This window comes from Sebastes fasciatus, chromosome 14, assembly GCF_043250625.1.
Source record: "Sebastes fasciatus isolate fSebFas1 chromosome 14, fSebFas1.pri, whole genome shotgun sequence".
Classification (NCBI taxonomy): Eukaryota; Metazoa; Chordata; class Actinopteri; order Perciformes; family Sebastidae; genus Sebastes; species Sebastes fasciatus.
This window is the reverse complement of record NC_133808.1, coordinates 4220243-4244235: the sequence shown is the minus strand read 5'-3', so window position 1 is coordinate 4244235 and position 23993 is coordinate 4220243. Positions and strand designations below refer to the sequence as shown.

Below are 23993 nucleotides of genomic sequence, written 5' to 3'. Positions count from 1 at the left end.
CTCCTCATCTTGACTAGCTCATCATGGAGGGGGTGGGAGGGGTTATCCAGGATAGCTTCCAGCTTCCTCCTCATCCTCCCCTCTGCCACCATCTCCAGATCGTCCAGCTCAGATCCAACCACAGAGCTAGCCCTCCTCACCAGCCTGTTCAGTCTGTTGGCATCCCTTGTGTTCATGTTAACCCCCCCCCCCCCCCCCCCCCAATATACCACAGCAGAGAAGAGTACACTGGCTACTACAGACTGGTAAAACATCTGCAGCAGCCTATTACACACATTAAAAGACCTGAGCCTCCTCAGGAAGAACAGTTTGCTCTGTCCCTTCCTGTAGAGGGCCTCGGTGTTGTCGGTCCAGTCCAGTTTATTGTTCATATGTACTCCCAGAAACTTGTAGGTGTCCACCACCTCCACCTCCTCCCCTCGGATGGTGATGGGAGTTGGGGGCCTCTTGCTCCGCCGGAAGTCCACCACCAGCTCCTTGGTCTTTCCAATGTTGAGCTGGAGGTGATTGTTATCACACCACCCTATGAAGTTCTCCACCAGGGCTCTGTACTCCTCCTCGTTGTCATCCGTGATGCAGCTGACGATGGAGGAGTCCACCTCAGGGTACCGCCAGCTGTCCATCTGTCGCCTGTTCCATCTGTAACAAACCCAGTCCCAGTTCATTACATTAGCAAGAAATTAGCAAACTAAATGAAATATAGTCTCATTTTATTATGTTTGGATAAACTGTTACATTATCAAACAGTTGCCACATGTCCAGCTGAGAAACTTTAGTAGGTCGACTATATGAAGCAAATCTTTGCTGGGATGGTGGAGTGAGTGAAATATACACTTCAGTCTTCAGAAGTTTCTAATCCTTTTGTAAATGTAGCCTATATTATCATATTAAATAGCACAATGTAGTCTAATATATGATAAATGGGTACTATAGATAGACAGAGGAAAAAAGGTTCATGAATAGATACTGAAAATCTGTACAGTATGTTGTCTGTGTGTTTTTGCATACATTACAGCTCTATAATTAGTGTAAGTAAATTGCAGGTGTTGATAGTGGATATAGCCCAGGGATGGGAGCTTAAGGGGTGGCGGTTTTCCAGATAGGGCCAATATGTTTTCAGGTGGAGATAGATATCCACAAACGCTCTCTGTCTGGTAGAAAACACCAGACTGTGTTTTCGTGTGTGGTGTTCAGACAGTGACACACACACACACACATGCAAACACACTCAGATAAATTCACCTTACTTCTTGTAAATGGAGAGGGGAGGAGCAACACTTAGCAGGTGATCCAAGTACATGAACAGGGAGGGAAGCCTGACTCTTAAAGTGTTCAATGACTCCATTTAGAGCCAACAAAGCAGTAGGGTGAAGACTGAAGACTGAAGCAGGGTGAGTGTTAATCCAACATTTTATTACTTTACCGTCAAAGTCTCTGAGTCAGTTTTGTCCCTGTGGACTGTAGAGGAGAGAAATATTAGAATGAACTCAACAGTTTGATTCATCTGTGAACACAATGTCATGACTGGCTGAATAATACTCATTAAACCTGCCGTAACCCAAGAAAACAAGCAGAGATTTAAAGAGAACTGACCAGGTGGAGTTCTGGGTGGTTTTATCATACCGTGTGTGGGTCTTACTTCCTGTTCTCTCAGTCTTGCCTGTGACTCTTGAACAAACTTGTTTCCTTTAAATGATCTGAAGTCACAGTCAGTGTTACTGTGTCACCTCTCAGACTGACTTCAGATCAGAAGATGAGTGATTCTGTGGAGGAAGAGGAGGACAGAGCAGAGCCTCTAGTCTCTGGCTGTTTGCATATGAAGGATGACGGGTCCAAAGATCATCCTCAATTCTTAAGTGATGAACCGGGACCCTCAGAGTCAAAGTAAGAGACTGTTTTTACTGTAAGCTGAGCTGGTGGAAAATTATGCACTGAGGATGAAGACGAAACTCTTATACTAATTTTTCAGCTATCTCCGTCAATGTTTTCTGTTGATTTTGTATGTTAAAGTTTTTACTGAAGTTTATTTGCTAACTAAAATTTAACAAACTTTTTGTGACACAGACAAAGTTAAATCATTTGTGCCATCTTCCTCTTAGTATCTGTGACAGCTGTCGGTCACCTAGAAAAGCTGTAATGTGATCAAATAGGACGGCTACAATCTTTTAAACCTCCTAATTATTGACAGTAGCAGTAGTTTGTGTATTTAGAGCTAATTAGATGGCTTTAACATCAGAGAATTTATCAAGGATTCATGTGATATGAGTTTGATTATCTTGATGTTTGCAGAGTTCAGTACAGACCAAAAGCAGAGTCTCCAGTACCCAGCTGTCTGTCTATGAAGAGTGACCGGTCCATAGATGCTGCTCTGGACTTCAGTAATGAACCTGGACCCTCAGAGTCAAAGTAAGAGACTGTTGATGCATTGAGGATGAAGACAAAACGTTCTGTTAAAATGTTTATATTCCTCAAAAGAAGGAAGATGTGCCATTTCTGGCCACCATCTGTTTGGATTATGAAAAAGAGTTGCAACTCAGGAAAATAGCTTAAATAACTTTTTATTATGCAACAGACAATAGTTGTTTCTTTCAGATGTTGAAGAAAAATGATTAAGAATCTTAGTCATATAGTTCTAAAAAAAAAACTGAATTATTACAGAAAACTCACATTAGTTTTTAACCAAATTGATTTAAACATAAAATGTCCTGTAAATGAATAACAGAGCAGAAGGATGGAAACTGAAGACTGAGGCAGGGTGGTAGCGGGGCAGCTGAGCTGAAAAATCGGAAACAATTGTGAATTTTGCAATAAAAGCAACATATTTGGCACAGATGTAGGTTTATATGTAATGAAAAGATGTAGATATCGGGGCACTGCAAATTTGGCCCGGCTGTTAAAACTAAAAATTTATATTGAGATATCGCTGGACAAAGGTCTGGGTCACCAGTAACTTCTAATCACAGTTAAAGCGATACTGAACTTTGGTAGAACTTTGGGTTGTATTGCTAACTAGCCGTGATATATGACCAACTAAAGGAGAAAATCATCATCGATTGCTCCCGTGAGCGGATTACAGTTTGTTATGCTTTTTTTCTCTCTCTATTTACTCCCTTGCTAGCGAAACAGGTCGCTAAGGTTGCTTTAACTCATAACCCGTTCTGTTCAGTTAAAACGAACTCAGGTCTGTTTGCCTGGTTAGTACAGTTTGTTTGGGCCGGTGTGAAAGCTCATTCAAACTCTGGTGAAGACCAAACAACCAAACTCTGGTCCACCTTAGAAGTTTGGTCTCCGTCCACTTCCAGGCGAACTCTGATGCGGTTCGTTTCTGGTGTGAAAGCAAGCGAACCAACCACCAGCAGATATGTGATTTTAGCATGATTTCAAAAGCCAAACTACTAATAAATCCATTTGCTGATGGTGAAATCTGTTCAGGAAGTGATCTTATTGATCTGTATTTAAGGTCATGTATAGAAGCACATCAGCTGTTAAAACTGCTGTGCTTGTATCCGACTCTGTGTACTTTTCTAGTTCATGAACTAAAAAGTGTGTGACACATTTCCAAAGTAATACGCCTCATGCACGTGCATTCCCCGACGTTCGCACTATGCATTCACGTCATCTGAAAGCGTGTAAAGGATCTTTTGTACAGTCCTGTCTCTACCATTATTCATCACAACATGTGGCTGATTTGCAGTCTAATAATACTAATAATGTTTATTATTAGTATTTATTAATCAAAGAACACAAATATACACATCAGAAGCATTAAAGTGCTGCATAAACGTCTGTCAGTCACCAGAATTATATTTCCCCTCGTGGGTCCTGATGATGCAGGATGACAATCAGTTACCTGTCATTATAACTTCATGTTTACTCCTCTGGTTTGTTTTTAAAAAGTCAGTGTGAACAGGAACCGGACCAGAACTAAACTACAACAATGTATCATTTGTTTCACTTGGTCTGGACCAAATGAACATGGTCCATTGGCGGAGATTGGCTATCTCCGCCAATGTTTTCTGTTGATTTTGTTTTGTATGTTAAAGTTTTTACTGAAGTTTATTTCCTAACTAAAATGTAACAAACTTTTTGTGACCCAGACTAAGCTAAATCATTTGTGCCATCTTCCTCTTAGTATCTGTGACAGCTGTCGGTCACCTAGAAAAGCTGTAATGTGATCAAATAAGACAGCTACAAACTTGTAAACCTCCTAATTATTGACAGTAACAGTAGTTTGTGTATTTAGAGCTAATTAGATGGCTTTAACATCAGAGTATTTATCAAGGATTCATGTGATATGAGTTCAATCATCTTGGTGTTTGCAGAGTTCAGTACAGACCGAGAGCAGAGTCTCCAGTACCGAGCTGTCTGTCTATGAAGAGTGACCGGTCCATAGATGCTGCTCTGGACTTCAGTAATGAACCTGGACCCTCAGAGTCAAAGTAAGAGACTGTTTTTACTGTAAGCTGACCTGGTGGACGATGATGCATTGAGGATGAGAACAAAACGTTCTGCTAAAAAGTTTATATTCCTCAAAATGCAGCTTCATGTTGTACTAATTGATCAAGAAGATGTATCATTTCTGGCTACCATCTATGTTTGGATTATGAAAAAGAGTTGCAACTCAGGAAAATGGATTTAATTATTTTTTTTATGATGCAACAGACAATAGTTTTTTCATTCAGATGTTGAGAAGGATCTTAGTCATATAAGTCTGAAAAAACAGACAGAAATATTACAGAAAAGGCACTTTAGTTTTTAACCAAATTGATTTAAACATAAAACTGAGATAGCACTTGACCAAAACTCATTTTAATTCAACCTGTTCAAGCCAAAAGAGATTTTCATGAACACACCGTGTTAAAAAGCTGATTTGTGTGAGTAACACACACACACACACACCCTCATAGATAAACTCAAAGGTCAAAGGTTTCCTGTAAATGGAGAGGGGAGGAGCCACACTGACCAGGTGATCCAGGTATTTGAGAAAAGGGAGGGAACTCTGAAAGTGCTCAGTCAGTCAGCTCAGACTGAGGCAGGGTGAGTGTTAATCCAACATTTTTATTTCTTTACTGCCAAAGTGTCTGAGTCAGTTTTCTCCCTGTGGACTGTAGAGGAGAGAAATGCGCCGCTGCCACCTTGTGGTTTCCCGGTGTGACCTTTCAATATGTGTGTCCATGAGCAGGTTACAGTTTTTTTTCCATCATGTTACATAACCTCCAGAATAATATCAATGTTTCAAAAGTAGCCGTTGTTCCCCTGTAATACACACTTTCTGCAGCTACTTCACAGTAAAAGTCCTCCATTAAAGAGAGCTGATTATGTCCTTTACTGATTCACAGTCACTTTGGGCAGTTTAGTTTGAGTTAGTTAGGTTTGAACTGGGGTTACAAGTGGTCTTAATATTGCGGTAGACCAGCAGTCTAAGACACACAGCATGTAACACTGGTGTCCTGATGTTCCTTGTTAGAATAGAATAATATCAATGTTTTAAAAATGTCCGTTGCTCCTCTTTAATAAACAAACTTCAGCCAGATTACTAAATGTTCAATAAGACAGTCAGATAGGAAAAGCAGTTAATTCTTGTTTATTAAAGCAGGAGAGTTCAAATAAAGGAACATTTTCATTACAGACTCGATGCTGAATTCAAACAGAGAAGTAACAACACTTTAACTCTTCTCTGTGACCATCTGAGCTTCAGTGTCGGCCAAATCTTGATATTCTTCAACAACAATCAACGATTTTAGTTATAAAGTAATGTCTCCACAGAGAGAAGAAGAGGAGTCATGCTTCTGTGGAGGAGCTGATGTCCAGATCCAGAAAAAGACCTCGCCTGCAGACAGCCAGTCAGACCAGCACTGCACAAAGTAAGACTGTAGATCGGTCTTCATGTCTGGAAACAGGACTTGTTGTTTTAATACACTGACAATTGTTGTGACAACTGTTTAAGATCTTCTCCACCATACATATGTGCTCTGTATCAGTTGTACTTTGTTCTCCTTTGAGAGAAAATCTGAACCCAAAAGAAATAATTTAATATTTTTATGTTTTGTTTTTATGATAGCACTCCATCCAATCAGAATGATGTTTGTTTTCCATCTGCATAGATGAAGATGGAGAACTATTAATCTCTGTAAAGCAACAACATCACTGTTCTATCATAGACAGACAGACACACTGATGAAAGGGGAGTTTTTCCTTGCCATTGTGGCATAACAATGCATGCTCATGGGGGATCTCTTGTTGGGTCTCTAAATTATAGAGTACGGTCTAGACCTGCTCTATATGAAAAGCATCTTAAGATAACTTCTGTTATGATTTGACGCTATATGAAAATAAATTGAATTGAATTGAACTGAACTGAACAGGAGCCACAGACTTTGAACAATATTAGTTTTCCTGCTACAGTCTCATTCTCTGACTTAGAAACATACGTCTTGTCTTGTAGAGCGACTTGTTGAAAAATTATTAAAAAATAAATATAAAAATCACCTTGACGTTAGTTTTGACTTCAAGAAGGGATGATGACTTTATAACCTTTACTTCTTTATATGTTCTTATATTGATTATTTTCATATTGGCAATGAAAATAATACGTTTCTTTGTTTTGTCTTAAACTTTTTTTTCTCTCTTTCAGTAGATAGTGGTCTGCAGGAGGTTTTAGATGAACATAAGATCAGAATCTGCTTCCCTCAGCTCTCGTCTGGATAACTTCCCGACCTGCAGCAGCCAATCAGATCCCTCTTGCATGTGTTGACAGGGTAACAGAAGTACGAGGCTTCACTGACGCCCAGAAGGAGGAGTACTTCAGGAGGAGAGTCAGTGATGAAGAGCTGTCCAGCAGAATCATCTCACACATCAAGACATCCAGGAGCCTCCACATCATGTGTCTAATCCCAGTCTTCTGCTGGATCACTGCTACAGTTCTGGACCACATGTTGACTACAGACCAGAGAGGAGAGCTGCCCAAGACCCTGACTGACATGTACTCACACTTCCTGTTGGTTCAGACAAAGAGGAAGAAGCAGAAGTATGGTGAGGGACATGAGACGAGTCCACAGGAGCTGACGGAGGCTGACAGGGAAGTTCTTCTGAAGCTGGGGAGGCTGGCATTTGAACATCTGGAGAAAGGAAACATCATGTTCTACCAAGAAGACGTGGAGCGGTGTTGTCTGGATGTCACAGAGGCCTCGGTGTACTCAGGAGTTTGTACACAGATCTTCAAAAGAGAGTGTGTGATCTTCCAGAAAACAGTCTACTGCTTTGTTCACCTGAGCATTCAGGAGTTTCTGGCTGCAGTCTACATTTTACACTGTTACACAAACAGCTACACAGGTACTGAAGGCCTTCCTGGGAAAAAAATATGTTCATTCAACCCTGGATGTCTTCCTGAAGAGAGCCATGGAGAAATCCCTTGAAAGTAAAAATGGCCACCTGGACCTGTTTATTCGCTTCCTTCATGGCCTCTCTCTGGAGTCCAACCAGAAGCTCTTAGGAGGTCTGCTGGGTCAGACAGACAACAGTCCAGAAATCATCCAGAGAGTCATCAACAACCTGAAGGAGATGAACAGAGATAATATCTCTCCTGACAGAAGCATCAACATCCTCCACTGTCTGACGGAGATGAACGACCACTCGGTACATCAGGAGATCCAAGAGTTCCTCAAGTCAGAGAACAGATCAGAGAACAAACTCTCTGAGATCCACTGCTCAGCCTTGGCCTACATGCTGCAGATATCAGAGGAGGTTCTGGATGAGTTGGACCTGAAGAAGTACAACACAACAATGGAGGGACGATGGAGACTGATTCCAGCTGTGAGGAACTGCAGAAAAGCTCTGTAAGTCCAGATGTGATTAACTTTATTGATCAGTGTAAATTAGTAGTTTAGTTCTTCAAATACACACACTATACAATTATTCTTAAAATATAATATTCTTATAAGTGTTCCACATGTTTATTACATAACAAAATCAACCCAACTCTAGCATTAGCCACCATAAACTACTGGTCATACGAGACAAAGCTTGTCGTTGTAAAACCCCTGAGTGTGTTGAATTGAGCAATGGTGCATTTTATTGCTAATGAATTCAAGTTGTGTTCAATAATCTTGTTTTTAAGTCTTTCCTTTTATTCTGTTACTCACAGAAGGAAACTCAGGTGTTTCTCTCTCTTGTTGGTGTAGAGAAGAGTAGTAACAGGAAATACACAGCTTCCACCAATAACAGCGGTCTGATGAATATATAACAGCAGAATGGTAGAATTCAGACTTTTTAAGAGATCTTATACACACCAAAGATCAATGTTGTGTCTTTAATGCTGATACACTTATTACATCTTTCTGATGACATTATGTTGAAAATAATGCAACCTTATTGGTTCGTTAATTGTGTTTGTGAGCTGAATATGTTTGATGCTCAGAAAAGAGTGTTAATGACAAAACGCCATGCAGTCATCAGAATATCTAATTATATGAATGTTTAATTATGTACAGGTCTAATATTATTATGCAATTTGTTTCATTTCTCTACCGTTTGGCAGCAGTCACTGACTTTTCCCATTTATGGACGTGAACCTGACAGCAGCAGGTAGCTAGCAAAGAGAGGTCATCTTTCTTAACTGTATTATGTAAGGGATAATGTACAGCGAGCTGGTCATCGTGTCGCGGTGCAGCATCGCCCTGTCGGGGATTCTTTCACAACAATGACCCGCTAGGTGTACATTATCCCACTTATTACATGGCTCCTTACTTAAAAAATGTATATTTTGACACAAAAACAGTCCGCCAGAGTCTGACATCAGAGCAGCGCCCATAGCAACGGTCTGTTATAGAGAAATTACAGACCGCAGAACGCCGTGATTGACCAATCAGAATCGAGTATTCAACACAGCCGTGTAATAATATTACGTATTCACTGAGTTTTAAAAATGCTTTTCTAATCAAGAAGGCTTCATACTAACTTTGTGGAGACAGGCCTGGGATCAGATCACACCGCCAGACTGGACATTAGGGAAGCCTCAATGTAACTACAGTTTCTCTCTCTTCATCTGCAAGATTTAAGACAAACTAAGATTAAAAGTCTGCAGGTTTGAGAGAGTGATGAGAATTATTGTTTCATGTCAAACAGTGAGATAAGATTAGCTGAACCACTGATGGGAAAAGCAAAATGTTAATCAAAGAAGTATATATGAAACTGTTTAGTCATCAAATGCATGAAGTAAATATAAACTGTCCTCTTTCATAATAACATCTTCTGACATTTTTTGTGTCATGACAGATTTTCTGACTGTCGGATCTCAGATACTCACTGTGAAGTTGTGGCCTCAGCTCTGAAGTCCAACCCCTCCCATCTGAGAGGGCTGGAACTGAGTAACAATTACCTGCAGGATTCAGGAGTGAAGTTGCTGTCTGCTGGACTGGAGAGTCCAAACTGTAGACTGGAGACTCTGAGGTCAGTTCACTGTAGTTTATGTAGTTTGTACACACACTCTCTATGTACTGGCTCTGCTCCAGATGGCTCTAGAGAGGGACTTTCGCGTTTTCGCGTCGGCCACTGAAGCTCTCCAACACGCTTGGCACACGGGAGAGGCTTCAGTTGGTTGCAATCTCATTGCGTCACTGCTAGATACCACCAGATCCTACCTAATGGACCTTTAACCACAGACCTTATTTCAGGCATCTAACTAAAAACCCATTGACTTCCAGATGAGGGAACAGGAAGTGCTAAAATGCTAACTCATTTCTGGGTTTTAGGACTCATTCCTGCAGCACTTTATTTGAACATGTCTAAAGGTGCAGCACTCTTCAACAAACACGTATTGCACTAACTTAAAGGTACATAAGTGATGATTATGAATGACACCATCAATTTAGAGGTTTCTATCGTTCTAAACTATTTCCACGTTCTTTTTTTTTTTTTTTAAAGTTCTTTTTTTGGGGGCATTTTCCATTTTATTGAGAGGACAGTGGATAGAGTCTTGGAAAGGGGGGAGAGAGAGAGAGTGGATGCGGAAAGGGCCGCAGGCCGGATTCGAACCCGGGCCGCCGCGGTCAGGACCAAGCCTTGATACATGGACGCCCGCTCTACCAACTCCGCAAAAGCTGGGGAACAATAGTGTGGGTGGGCGGGGGAAGAAGGTGGAAAAAGGGGGAGAAAGAGGGGAGAGGAAAAGAGGAGGAAAAGAGAGGAAAAGAAAGAAAAAGAGAGAAAGAGAGAAGAAAACACAATTCTGTAGCTCTTATTTTCACCCACATGGTGTTTTGAAGTCTTTATACACCATAGTATTTTTGTTAAAGAATAAAAACATTATTTTTTGTGCTTTTCGGGGGGAACAATACATGTCCACTTGAGAGGCAGTTCGAATCTCGTCTCCGGCAGGGTCGAAGTTTATAATATGCAGTAAAAAATAGTTTGTGTTGCTCGTGCAAACTTGAATTGACTCAAGATATAATTTTAATGCAAGACTTGTGCACTGCAACTAATACGTTAATATTGAAAATCGTTGAGGTTTCCTTATACAGTCATATAACTGGTAGATTACTACAGATAACAAATATACAAAACATTATCATCCATGATGATGTTTTGCATTATTATAATAATAATAATAATAATAATATATTAGATTTATATAGCGCTTTTTAGTAATCTCAAAGACGCTTAATATTATTGCATACATCCTCCTTATGACTGATTAATGAACTGTTAGGCAAGATAGGTCAAAATGTTAGTAGAATAAATCATAATGTACTGGAGAATAGTTGAGCAATATTGGGATGGACTTGCTGTGTAATTAATTAAAAAAATAACCATAGGAATACACATGAATTGAGACAGTAATGATATTAAAGCTTTAACTTTATTGTCTTTGGGCCTGGAACACGTGAAACAACAAGAACAAATAATTTGAAGAAGATAATACTATTCTTAATGTTTGTCATTGGGTCTGATTCCCTGCAACATCAGACAGAATGATTTACAGCACACAGATTCACCAGAAACTCCTTCAGCTCAGACTCCAGCGGGGCCTCCGGCAGTGACCAGCCCACTGTAGATTGCTGGGCCCTCTGTCAACGTCCAGCAGGTTTTGCTACAGGGCCACAATTGTGCTTCCCTTATAAAGAAACATGAAAAGAACAACAGAGACTGAATATTTATTCACACAACAGGCTTATGTGAGTAATTAATGAAATGAAAACAACAACATTGTCTTATTCTTTTTGGACTAAGCATGGTATTCCAAATTACAGATATTACTAACCTGCTGGTTGCTGAGAGTCATGGAGGTCTGTGTCCTCAGTTCTACCAGGTGCTCTGCAAGGCTGTCAACCCGATCCATACCTGGCACACCATGCCCGTCCCCTAAACATACAATTTGTCATCAGTAAGCAAATAAACAGGATAAACTGCTGTGAAATTACACTACATGTAACATATAGTGTCTTAATGTCCGTATGCTGTCTGTTGTATGTTAAATAGATTCGACCCAACTGTTACTATTGCTTTGTTGTGAGGTTTATGTAAACATTACTTACCAACTGTATTTCTGCCACCTGAGACACCAGGTGAGGATTCAGACTGGACTGCAGGCTGAGCTTCTGGGGCAGAGGATACAGGATGACTGACAGCCTGGAGAAGTCTAAACAGACATTGAAATAAAACTTATATGTAGAAACAATTTCACACATATGATAATTATGTTTCTTTTACCTTGAAAAACCTTACAAACTACAGTCATGTTTATATAACTTAAGTATGAACGTTTAATATAACGTTTATGATCATATAATCATGAATCATGAACATTAATATAACACAGCAGTTATCTGACAGTTACCTGTCTGAGCTAAAAACAGTGATTGTGATAGTAAACTTTGTTTCACAACGTTAAGAAGCTAATACAGCAGCAGTCATACTGTATATGTATCTATAGCTTTAGTATTAACATAACGTTTATGATCATATAATCATTAATATAACACCACAGTTATCTTACAGTTACCTGTCTGAGCTAAAAGAAGTGACTGTGGTAGTTTAACAACGCTGAGGAGCTCATACAGTAGGAGTAACGTTACCTCTATGTAACTGTAACTGTAACGTAGCCTCAGCATAATGATCAGAGCTCTGAACAGATGATAAAGTGATTGGTAACTTATTCACCAAGTCTAGCTAACATAATTAAAGCCAGGCTAGCTTAGACAGAGTAACATTACAAACCTATTCATTGATTTCACAGCGACTCTTAATCAGCCCACATTAAAAAACGCCAGAAAGCTAAAACACGTTTAATCCGTATTGTCTAAGAGAATCCAATATCACTGTTACGTAATGTTAATAATGACATTTACCTGTCTGTAGCTGAATATAATGTTAATAATGACATTTACCTGTCTGTAGCTGAATATAATGTTAATAATGACATTTACCTGTCTGTAGCTGAATATAATGTTAATAATGACATTTACCTGTCTGTAGCTGAATATAATGTTAATAATGACATTTACCTGTCTGTAGCTGAATAGGCGTTTCTGCGACGACGGCAGTGAATAGTTTAAAAGTCCCTCCTCCGCATCGCGTCCGCTGGGACGGCTGTGATTGGCTATTCAAAAATGGATGACGTGGCGGAGATCAGCCACACGATTCGTTGCCTGAAAATGAAATCCAGAGCTCCGATTGGCTGTATCCGCGGTGAAAATGGATGACGTCGGTATTGAAAATGGATGACGTCGGCAGTGAAAATGGAAAGCCGCCACATGATTTGTCTAGAGAAAATGGAAATCCTGGAAGCTGATTGGTCGGCAGACCCACTCTATCCCTCTCCCGCTGCCGCTAACCCAGGCGCCCTCCACGTTCTTTTTGACAGCAGATCTAACTGTGCTCTGTCTTCGTGTCAGCATTTCGATTGCATCAGAAACAAAATAAATATTCTGCATCAGAAACATCTTTGCAGGTTCATATTTTTTTCAAGTCTATCTCCATACATTACTCACATGTTCATATGTACATTCAAAGAGTTATTGATGTCTGTCACCATTCCTTCTGTCTGTGAAACAATCCCCGTATAACGTGTTACGAGATGAGGACAAAATCCACAGTCTTGTTCTGTTTAAAATGACCTGTAAAGTCGATCTTAAACTAATCGGAGGCTTCAGCAGTCTGATATGTATTAGGGCTGGGTGACTTGGAGAAAATCAAATATCACAATGTTTTTTGACCAAATGCTTTGATATCGATATTGTGACGATATTGTCGGATTCACCATTGGTGCTTTCACAAAATATGTACACAATGAGATCTTTGATAAATAATCATCAGTAATGTTGATCTCATGACTAAGTGTAAATGACAAATAATAGAACGGCTAGAACAGTCTGGTAAGTTCAGAAAATTACATCACTTTATCGAAATGTAGCCTTTAAAACCAGGAAAAGACAATACTTATGCCATATCACGATATTACAATATCCCAAATCTAAGATGATATCTCGTCTCATATAACGATATATCGATATATTTCCCAGCCTTAGTATGTATCGAGTAAGTATGTTGTGTTTGACAGTTTCCTTGTTGTTGAGCTGCAGGAGGATTAGTAACACAAAGAGGGAATTTGGTACTAAACAGTCTGTAACTTGTAAAATCTATTTGGTAATGCCAGAATCGATATATTTGCTCCATTTGAGTCTACGTGGAGGTAGAAGGAAGTTACCGCTTTTATTGTTGTAGTCTGAGTAACATGACGTCATACCCGTTCCAACCAAAACAAACCGCAGCGAGCTGAAACGAGAAAGTAGAAAACAGCGGTGGTAAACACTGCACATCCAGTAAAGTATGGAAACACTTTGGGTTTCACACATTGCAGGAAAAGCCGAGCTAGACACCATGGCTAAAGCTGCATGCTAACTCTTTCATGGACAGGAAACGTTATCGTATTGCGGTAACGTGCGGTCAAGCCGGCCGTCACTCTCATCTCCGTGGTCAAATCAGCCGATGCAACTTTAGGGCACCCATATACTGACATTTATGTTAAATGCATTCAAACGGCCCCGATGGAGTTGACCATGGATGTATAAGGAGAACGGAGCTGACGAGAGAGCTAGAGACCACCTTGGAGAAGTTAGAGGAAGTACAGTATACACGTGTGACTACGTCCGCTTTTCAAAATAAGGTGTTAACAAAGGGAACTGTATTTAAAAATACATATATGGAAATAAGATTGATTGGATTATATTCACCAGAAGTATAAAACATTACATGTCCCTAAAAAGAAAATACCACTAATTTGTGAGGGGAAATATCTTTATTCTTTGATTTTTGAGTTGCTGGAAAGAATGTAACAAATATCTTCCTGACAATGACTGATATATTTGACTTCAGGACATCTCTGACTACATACATGATAATTATTATTACATGATTTCCAAGTAAAAGTCCCTAGAAGTGTACGATTCAACTTTTTCCCATGGTATAGTGTTACAAAAGTTAACAAAAATCACAATAAATCACAAAATTGAATCCCTTGTAAATCGCAATCCTTAAAAATCACAATACATATCGAATTGTGAGATAGTTGAATCGTCCCAGCCCTGGTAAACACTCACTTGATTTGTCGGACTCAGATTGCTGAATCTTCATATTAGTTTCGGTTGAACTTATGAAGTAATTTCTTACTGTGTAGTTGTGTTATGAAGGGACCACTTCACAGGAAGAATGATTACTGTCACCAATAACTCTTTTGATGTACATATGACATGTGGCTGTTGTTTACAGACACCCTTGAACAAATGTGGACCTTTCCTGTAAATGACATAAACCTGCTAAGCTACCAGATACAGTGAGAAGAAGGCCATGTAATAAATTAAGTAATGAAGTCCAACAAGTCTGATTTAATATTGATCCTCTAATTCCAGACTTGCCTGAGATCAGCAGCATGTTATTGATGTGTGTTGACATGAACAGGTGTATGAATGTTGTGGTGACATTTGGATGATGTCTGTAGAATGCTGACATTATGATGATCCACAATAACACAATGACAAAGTCACTCTACTCATTTTAGGGAAACAATCATTGATTAGGACATAGTAATGTTGAGCTACATATTTAAAACCTAAACACATCTGATTGGATTATTAAGTGATTTTTATCTTCATCATTTATTCTTTATTCAGATCGTGGGACTGCAGGTTGTCAGAGATCAGCTGTGCTTCTCTGGCCTCAGCTCTGAAGTCCAACCCCTCCCATCTGAGAGAGCTGGATCTGAGTATCAACAAGCTGCGAGATTCAGGAGTGAAGCTATTGTGTGGTTTTCTGGAGAGTCCACACTGTAGACTGGAGACTCTGAGGTCAGACACCATTTTTTACTTCTGTACTGAGATTAATATAATGTGAAAGTTGGGGTGACACTAAACTGCAGACATAAGGCTGATATTATACTGATCCACACTGAGGGCCCTATCTTACACCCAGCGCAAAGCGATGCACATCAATGATGCAGTTGTCATTTTCATGCCCAGCACCCACGTTGTGTAAGTAGCAAATGTACTTTTGCTGATTTTTTTGTTGCCTGATTTTCAATATTAATGAGAGCTCTGTTTCACTTTTTGTATTTTACAGTTTGTTAACCTGCATCCTGTTGGCTTCAGGTGTTTGGAGTTTACATTTTCTAAGCCTCTACGTTCTAAACCTTCTTCAGCTCTGAACAGATTATTAAACATTGAATGATTTCAAGCAGGAACGTTGTCTTCTAAAGCTACATCATTTATTCTTTCTTCAGATTGTATGACTGCAGTTTGTCAGAGATCAGCTGTGCTTCTCTGGCCTCAGCTCTGAAGTCCAACCCCTTCCATCTGAGAGAGCTGCAGCTGGGTGGAAACACGCTGCAGGAATCAGGAGTGAAGCTATGGTGTGGTTTTCTGGAGAGTCCACACTGTAGACTGAAGACTCTGAGGTCAGACACCCTTTTTTACTTCTGTGCTCATTCAATTCATTCAAATCACTTTCTTTGTCCCTGAGGGGCAATTGTAGAGGCTCGTAGAGTAGTACAATTAACAACACAATAAAGGAAAAATTCTTGAAACATCTTGAAAGTTAAAAATAATGATACTAATATAGTACTAATGAATTATGATACTAGTAAGATACTTATAGTAGTGCAAAATAGTGCAGTATATGCAGTATACGGTACGTATGGAACACGAGCAACGTATACAATAAATAACAGACTGATAGATATAAAAGAAACTACTCTCCGAGCCGACTGGTCACCACACGAGCAGTGACCCGGAAGTAAAATACTGAGATTAATATGATGTTAAAGTTGAGGTGACACTAAACTGCAGACATAAGGCTGATATTATACTGATCCACACTGAGTATCTTAATGCTTAAGTACATTTTGTTCTTCATTGGTTTAGTCCATTGACTGTGGCAGAGCAATGATGAGCTACACATTTAAAACCTTAATATATCACAACATTCGACTTCCATCATGTATCTTTTTCAAAGAAATGATAATAAAAAATCTGTAAGGGATAATGTACAGCGAGCCGGTCATTGTTGTGAAAGAATCCCAGACAGGGCGATGCTGCAACCCGACGCGGAGCGGAAGGGTCTCTCATCGCCCTGTCTGGGATTCTTTCACAACAATGACCTGCTCGCTATACATTATTCCGCTTATTACATGGCTACTAACTCTTGACATTCATCATGTTTCTTTTTTCAAAGAAATGATAATAAAAAAATACATAAATATAAAGAATAAATAGATAATCTCTATTTCAGCTATCAGACAATAACAAATATATTCAGTATTTGTTTTTTCTAAAAAATGTATGAAGCTATATGATGCTTATACTGACTGAATAGTTTAAACCTAAGATGCATTGATTTTATGACTCAACTATTCCTAAAAAACACTGCTCAAAAACATTAAGGGAACACTTAAATCACACATCAGATCTTGATAAACGAATAATTAAAGTTGAAAGTCTTTACTGATGTTCATTGTATAATTTGTTGAGAACAAAATGATGTAATAACGGTCAATGGAAACCAAAATCATCAACCCATTGAGGGCTGGATTCAAAATCACTCTGAAAATCAAAGTACAAAATTTAAATCACAGGCTGATCCAACTTGCGTAAATTTCATCACGGCAACTTATAATGTGACTCAGTAGTGTATGGCCCCCGCGTGCCTGAATGTAATCCCGACGTCTGGGCATGCTCCTGATGAGTCAGCGGATGGCGTCCTGGGGGATCTCCTCCCAGACCTGGATCAGGGCATCAGTGAGCTCCTGGACAGTCTGTGGTGATGCACCGATACATAACATCCCATAGGTGCTCAATTGGATTTAGGTCAGGGGAACGTGAGGGCCAGTCAATGGCATCAATGCCTTTGTCATCCAGGAACTGCCTACACACTCTGGCCACATGAGGCCAGGCATTGTCCTGCACCAGGAGGAACCCAGGGCCCACTGCACCAGCGTAAGGTCTGACAATCGCTCTGAAGATTTCATCCCGGTACCTAACAGCAGTCAGGGTAGTGTTGGCTATGACAAGGAGGTCTATTTTTTTATTTTTTTATTTATTCTAAACCTTCTTCAGCTCTGAACAGATTATTAAACATTGAATGATTTCAAGCAGTAATATTGTCTTCTAAAGTTACATAATTTATTCTTTATTCAGATTGAGGAGCTGCAGTTTGTCAGAGTTCAGCTGTGCTTCTCTGGCCTCAGCTCGAAGTCCAACCCCTCCCATCTGAGACAGCTAAAGCTGGGTAACAATGAGCTGCAGGATTCAGGACTGAAGTTGCTGTGTGGTTTTCTGGAGAGTCCACACTGTAGACTTGAGACTCTGAGGTCAGACACCATTTTTTACTTCTGTACTGACATTAATATGATGTGAAAGTTGCGGTGACACTCAACTGCAGACATAAGGCTGATATTATACTGATCCACACTGAGTATCTTAATGCTTAAGTACATTTTCTTCTTCAGTGGTTTAGTCCATTGACTCTGGCAGAGTAATGTTGAGCTACACATTTAACAATTTAATATATCACAACATTTTACTTCCATCATGTTTCTTTTCTCAAAGATATGATAATAAAAAATCTGTGAAGGATAATGTACGGCGAGCCAGTCATTGTTGTGAAAGAATCCCAGACAGGGCGATGCTGCACCCCGACGCGCAGCAGAAGGGTCTCTCATCGCCCTGTCTGGGATTCTTTCACAACAATGACCCGCTCGCTGTACATTATTCCGCTTATTACATGCCTACTTACTTAAGAAATCAATAATTTGACACATAAACGGTCCACCAGAGTCCAACATCAGAACTGCGCCCATAGAAACGGTATGTTATACATAGCAACGGACTGTTATAAAGAAATAGCAGAACGCCGTGATTAACCAATCAGAATCTAGCATTCAACACAGCCATGTAATAAATAAATATAAAGAATAAATAAATAATCTCTATTTCAGCTCTGAACAGATTATTAAACATTGAATGATTTCAAGCAGGAACGTTGTCTTCTAAAGTTACATCATTTATTCTTTATTCAGATTGTGGGACTGCAGTTTGTCAGAGATCAGCTGTGCTTCTCTGGTCTCAGCTCTGAAGTCCAACCCCTCCCATCTGAGAGAGCTGAAGCTGAATGACAACAAGCTGCAGGATTCAGGAGTGAAGTTGCTGTGTGGTTTTCTGGAGAGTCCACACTGTAGACTGGAGACTCTGAGGTCAGTTCACTGACTCTCTGTTACTATTATAGATCTTATATGTTTAATTAACAATTTAACCTGATTTATTTACAAACATAACTTACGTTCATAAAGTTGTAAATTTCTTTTTCTTCATATTTTCATGTTTCTTGAACTAAATTAAGTCTGCAGTCACAAAATACTTGTTTCTTAAAGACACTGTAGAAAATGTTAGTTGTTTAAATAAATTAATGTTTATCATTGTTGCTAAATGGTCACATCTGGATACAGAAGATCCTCTGAACTAATATGTATTTGAAATTGATCAAGTTAATTGTTGAAGTAGAAATATTTCTCTGGTTTCTGTTCATTTCAATTTGTTTTCACTAATAATGTCTGTCATGATCATTGATATTGATCCTTCAGCACACACACATAGATGAACACAGAGATCAGCAGCATATTATTGATGTGTGTTGACATGAATGTTGTGGTGACATTTGGATGATGTCTGTAGAAGGCTGACATTATGATGATCCACAATAACACTGACACACAAAGTCACTCTACTCATTTTAGGGAAAATCTCATTGATTAGGACATAGTAATGTTGAGCTACACATTTAAAACCTGAAAACATCGGATTTTTATCTTCATCATTTATTCTTTATTCAGATTGACTTACTGCAGGTTGTCAGAGATCAGCTGTGCTTCTCTGGCCTCAGCTCTGAAGTCCAACCCCTCCCATCTGAGAGAGCTGCAGCTGGGTGGAAACAACCTGAAGGATTCACATGTGAAGCTGCTGTCTGATCTGGTGGAGAGTCCACACTGTAGACTGGAGACTCTGAGGTCAGTAGAGGGTCGGAGTTGGTCCATGCTGGTTTCAGCAGTATTGTTGTGATGTGTTTCCACCGTTAAGCTGTGAGAGGAGAACGGTGACATAGAGAGAGAGAGAGAACAGTCAGCCAATCAGATCAGCCAGAAGCTTGTTGTGATCATGTGTTAGAGTTGATGTGAAGAAGATATTGTTGTTGTGCTCATGTCTCCAGGAAATAAAGCTGGATTACAGCTGACAGCATCACAACATGTATAGAGACAGTGGTCCTCATCCATCAAATTGTCGTACCATCAAATCTGATCAGAAAGTCTTTGTTCTCTCATTGATCAGTTCATCTCTGTCACAGCTCTGAGATCAGTCTGACTGAAGCCTCAAATAACTGGCTCTTATTTCATAGAACCACGGTTACATTTAGTAACCATGATGTGGTCTGCCCAAAGAGCCATTAAAGGAGGGTAACGGGATGAGGGTTTGGAGTTTTAGCGTCTTTTGCAACTCGTTCCATTCACTAGGAGCAGCAAACTGGAATGGGTGACGACCAGAGGAGGTGCAGACTTTAGGAACGACCATACTAATGAATTTGCTAGAACATAAATTGCGGTTACTGTTGGAGATATTGAGTAGTGAGCGGAGATATGGAGGTTGTTGCTGCCAATGATAGTTTCATAAATGAACTGTGTGCTGCATCACTGACTGACTGCTGATGAAGAGAGTCTCTGTAAACTCTGATTCATGACTTCTGTTCTATTTTTCTGTCATCAGCTGGTGGTGATCTCTGTCAGAGTCTGAGTGATCAGAAACGAAGATGCGTTGAGAGGATCAGCCGTGTATTGATGTTTCACAGAGGTTCACCACCCGGACCTGGATCTTATTTTGTCTTTTTTTTTTATTCATTCATATATTATGAACCCCAAATGCTTCTGCAGAATAGTTCAGTTTATGGCAACATAACTGTTGATTTACACATTTAAATAGATCTTTCTGCTTTGCTTCGTGTCGCAGCCCCACCCTGTGGAACGATGGAGTTTTGCTGTTTATTTCCACATATTTCTAAATAACAGTGGAAGTTAATAAAGTTACCCTATTAAAACCAAGCCCTTAGGAAGAGTGCCGGGCTTTGATGCCCATTTTCATAGTGGCCAAACGGCGGTACTAAAACTTCCGTGTGCTTCACGTGATGCCATTGGGCCCAAAAATACTTTTTCCCATAGACTTACATTGGGAAAGAGACGTCTGTTACTCAGAATTCAGTCGAGGCTTCATTTAAGTTTCTCAACTGACTACAAAGAGATTATATCTGGATTTTGGTGTAAAGTCAGCACCTTAATATTTGATATAATGTTTGAGGCAAAATAGACAAACAGAACTGATTAACATGCATACTCTAGATTTTATATTTACTAATCATGTACATACAGGAAAATTCCAGTTTTATGTGTGACTTTGCTAGTTTTCACGTTACATGACTTAACACAGAACCCCGTGGAGCTTTTTCCCCTCAGAAATCCGTGTTGAAGCGGTCGTTATCACCACCGCTCATGTTCTGTTGTTCCTGCTGGAGCTGCTTTCTGCCAGCAGATGTCACCATTCCCTCTGTTTTACCACAAAGGTGGTTTATCTGAATGAATGCAGTGAACACTGAACTGATGATGTGAATGCTTTCTTTCTGACTGACTTGGTTGTGTAAAGGTTAAGTGTCATCATAATGTAGTTAAACTTGATTTAAAATGATGGAAACTGGATTCGAAATTAAACTCAGCACACAACTTGCACAAACGTCCACATGGACTCAAGTATGAACTGATTAGAGTTTGGTGGTCAAAGGTCACTGTGACCTCACAAAATAAATTTTTCGCCATAACTCAAGAATTTAAATGCTAATTATGACAATTTCACATGAATGTTTATTATAATAAAATGATGAAGTGATGACATTTTCAACAGACATGGATGTAAACTGCAACTTGACTGTTTGGGGGAGGCATACAACCGTGAGGCGGTAATTCTTGTTTTTTTCTTTTCGAAGAGAAAAACAAGTTTATTTATTTCATCAATGTTTAAGTATTTTGAGTTAACTCATTTTAAAATAAGTTAGCTAACTTTGCGATATTAACAAAGAAATGTAGTTAGTAGAAATGTGTTAACGGTCGCTTTCATTTTTTAAAACTTAGATATGTTTCTGTGGTTTTCTGTCCACATTTTAAGATGAACTAATATCTGTTACTGCGCTGAACAGTGAACTCATCATTGTAGTAAAGAAGACACTGCAGGTATTTCGTCATATTAGCATTCAGCAACTGGTTTTGACAGAACCTCTTTAACATCTCATACAATAAATAAAAGTTCACAGTGTTCCTCAGCAGGGAGAGAAAACTGCATGTTCACATAAGTGCAGGAGTATATTCTAGTATACTTTACAGACCCAGTAGCTACAGTTTGTGCCTCTCATGTCTTACCTTTATACTCAAGTCACAGAGCTAAGCAGACTAGTTTCTGACTATCTTTGAGAAATCCATAAAGTCCTTCATCAGCAACACTTAGAGCTGTTTTGAAGACACACTTCTGAACATCTGTTGCAAAATAAAAACTAAGTTTACCAAGTTGTGATTGTATTTCCAAATCCAGGTTGTTAGAAACTGCATGTCCTTGCTCTTTTTTGTAAAACATAGGCAAAACGTTCACACCTTTTGTACGATATTGGAATTGTATATTGGAAGAAACATCAATAAAAACAAATGTAACTCAAATGATAATATAATACATTTTTAAAATTGTGCCTCACATTGTACTAATTGAGCAATAAGATGTGTCATTTCTGGCTAACATCTGTGTTTGGATTATGAAAAAGAGTTGCACAGTTGCAATGCAGGAAAATGGCTGAAATAATTTTTTTGCTGCAACAGACAGAATAATTTTTCATCCGATATTCAGAAGAATTTTATTTGTATAAGTCAGTAAAAGAAAACAAAACAGGAAAAAACACTTAAGTTTTATACTAAATAGATTTATTAACATGATTTAAACATAAAGCTGAGATCTCTCCATTCCTACACCACCATGTTCTTGTTTGGTTGGCTTTGGCTATGTTACTAGATTAGGTTTTACACCCTTCATTCACCACACAACCACTCATCCATCTGCTGACACACTGATAACACTGATTAACACACCTCATCACCTCACTATGGTTTTTGGGTTATTGTATGATTAATAATAAACTTGTACGCACCGCTCATGAACCGGCTCATGACACTCATAAACACATCAAGTTAAAAAGCTGATCTGTGTGAGCACACACACGTGTTTATAGACAATATCAGGACTTTGAAAAAAAAAAAAACGTGACAAATGGGGACGTGCCTTTCCCAAGGTCCTAGAGACCTGGGAATCAAAATATTTCCGAGCCATGTTTCTACGAATACATCCATCTGTTGAGATTTTGTCTATGGCTATATTTTGGTCAGACCTGATTTTAATGCTACGGAGGCTCTAGAACACTGTGGTGAGCTCGGAAAAATGAGGACTTCAAAAATGTCCTCATTTTTTCGAGCGTCCTGATATTGAAGGTGTGTTATCATAGAATTGTCTTCATTTGTCATGAAAACAAGTACACACACACACACACACACACACACACACACACATGCACAGGTTACACTCACATAACAGCAAACTGTGAGAGGATGCTGTGCTTTTCATGTTGGGTTAATAATGAAACAAACAAACTGGTGGGGTTACCATGGCTACGGATAGGGGAGAGAAAAACAGAGGGTAAAAAGAGAGAGAGAGAGAGAGAGAGAGAGAGGAGAGCGGGTTACAGAAGAATAGAGAGGGGGAGAAGGTATTCAATTGCCAACTTGACCTAACTTGACTTAACTGACCCTGTGGAATTTCAGCTCAGCTCCTCAGAGGTTTGAAAGCTCCTCACGGGCAAAGATGAAGGAAGGTGAAGTCGTCCGGGTTGATTTTAGAGAGCAGGTACTTCTACAGTGAAAGAGAAAGCAGGAGGAAAAAGGAGGGAGAAAAGAAACACAGAGGTACGTTGAATTTTATGTTGACTTCTTCTAAGCTGGAATGGTGTTTTGATGCATGTGGCTTGTTCTCATCATCAGGTCACATATTCAGTTTGTCCAATGACTTTAGTTTATGACCAAATACCTGCAAGCCTCAACTGAACTGTGTATTTAGTGCTGATTATGAAATGTTCACATGCTAACACGATAAACTGAGATGATGAACATGGTCAACATTATACTAGCTTAGCATCAGCATGTTAGCATTGTCACTGTGAGCATATTAACATGCTGGCATTAGCATTTAGCTCCGCTGTGTCTAAATACAGCCTCACAGTGCTGCTAGTGTAACCCTCCGCTCACTTCTTCCTATCCAAGACTGTGGTAACGCGAGCCGCAGAGTGCAAAACCGTGGTAACGCCGTTGGTGTCGCTCAGAGGCCGTC

The 23993-nt window shown here is 39.4% G+C and overlaps 1 long non-coding RNA gene and 1 pseudogene across 1 annotated transcript; one reads left to right on the top strand and one right to left on the bottom strand.

The window, feature by feature from the left end:
• Window positions 1-1816: 1816 nt before the first annotated feature.
• Window positions 1817-23993, top strand: part of LOC141782027 (protein NLRC3-like) — a 40629-nt pseudogene continuing 18452 nt past the window's right edge.
• LOC141782147 (uncharacterized) lies at window positions 10835-12711 on the bottom strand. The gene is made up of 4 exons (XR_012597061.1): window positions 12501-12711; window positions 11532-11635; window positions 11258-11358; window positions 10835-11110 (listed from the first exon to the last, which is right to left on the bottom strand). It is a non-coding gene; the product is annotated as an uncharacterized LOC141782147 (long non-coding RNA).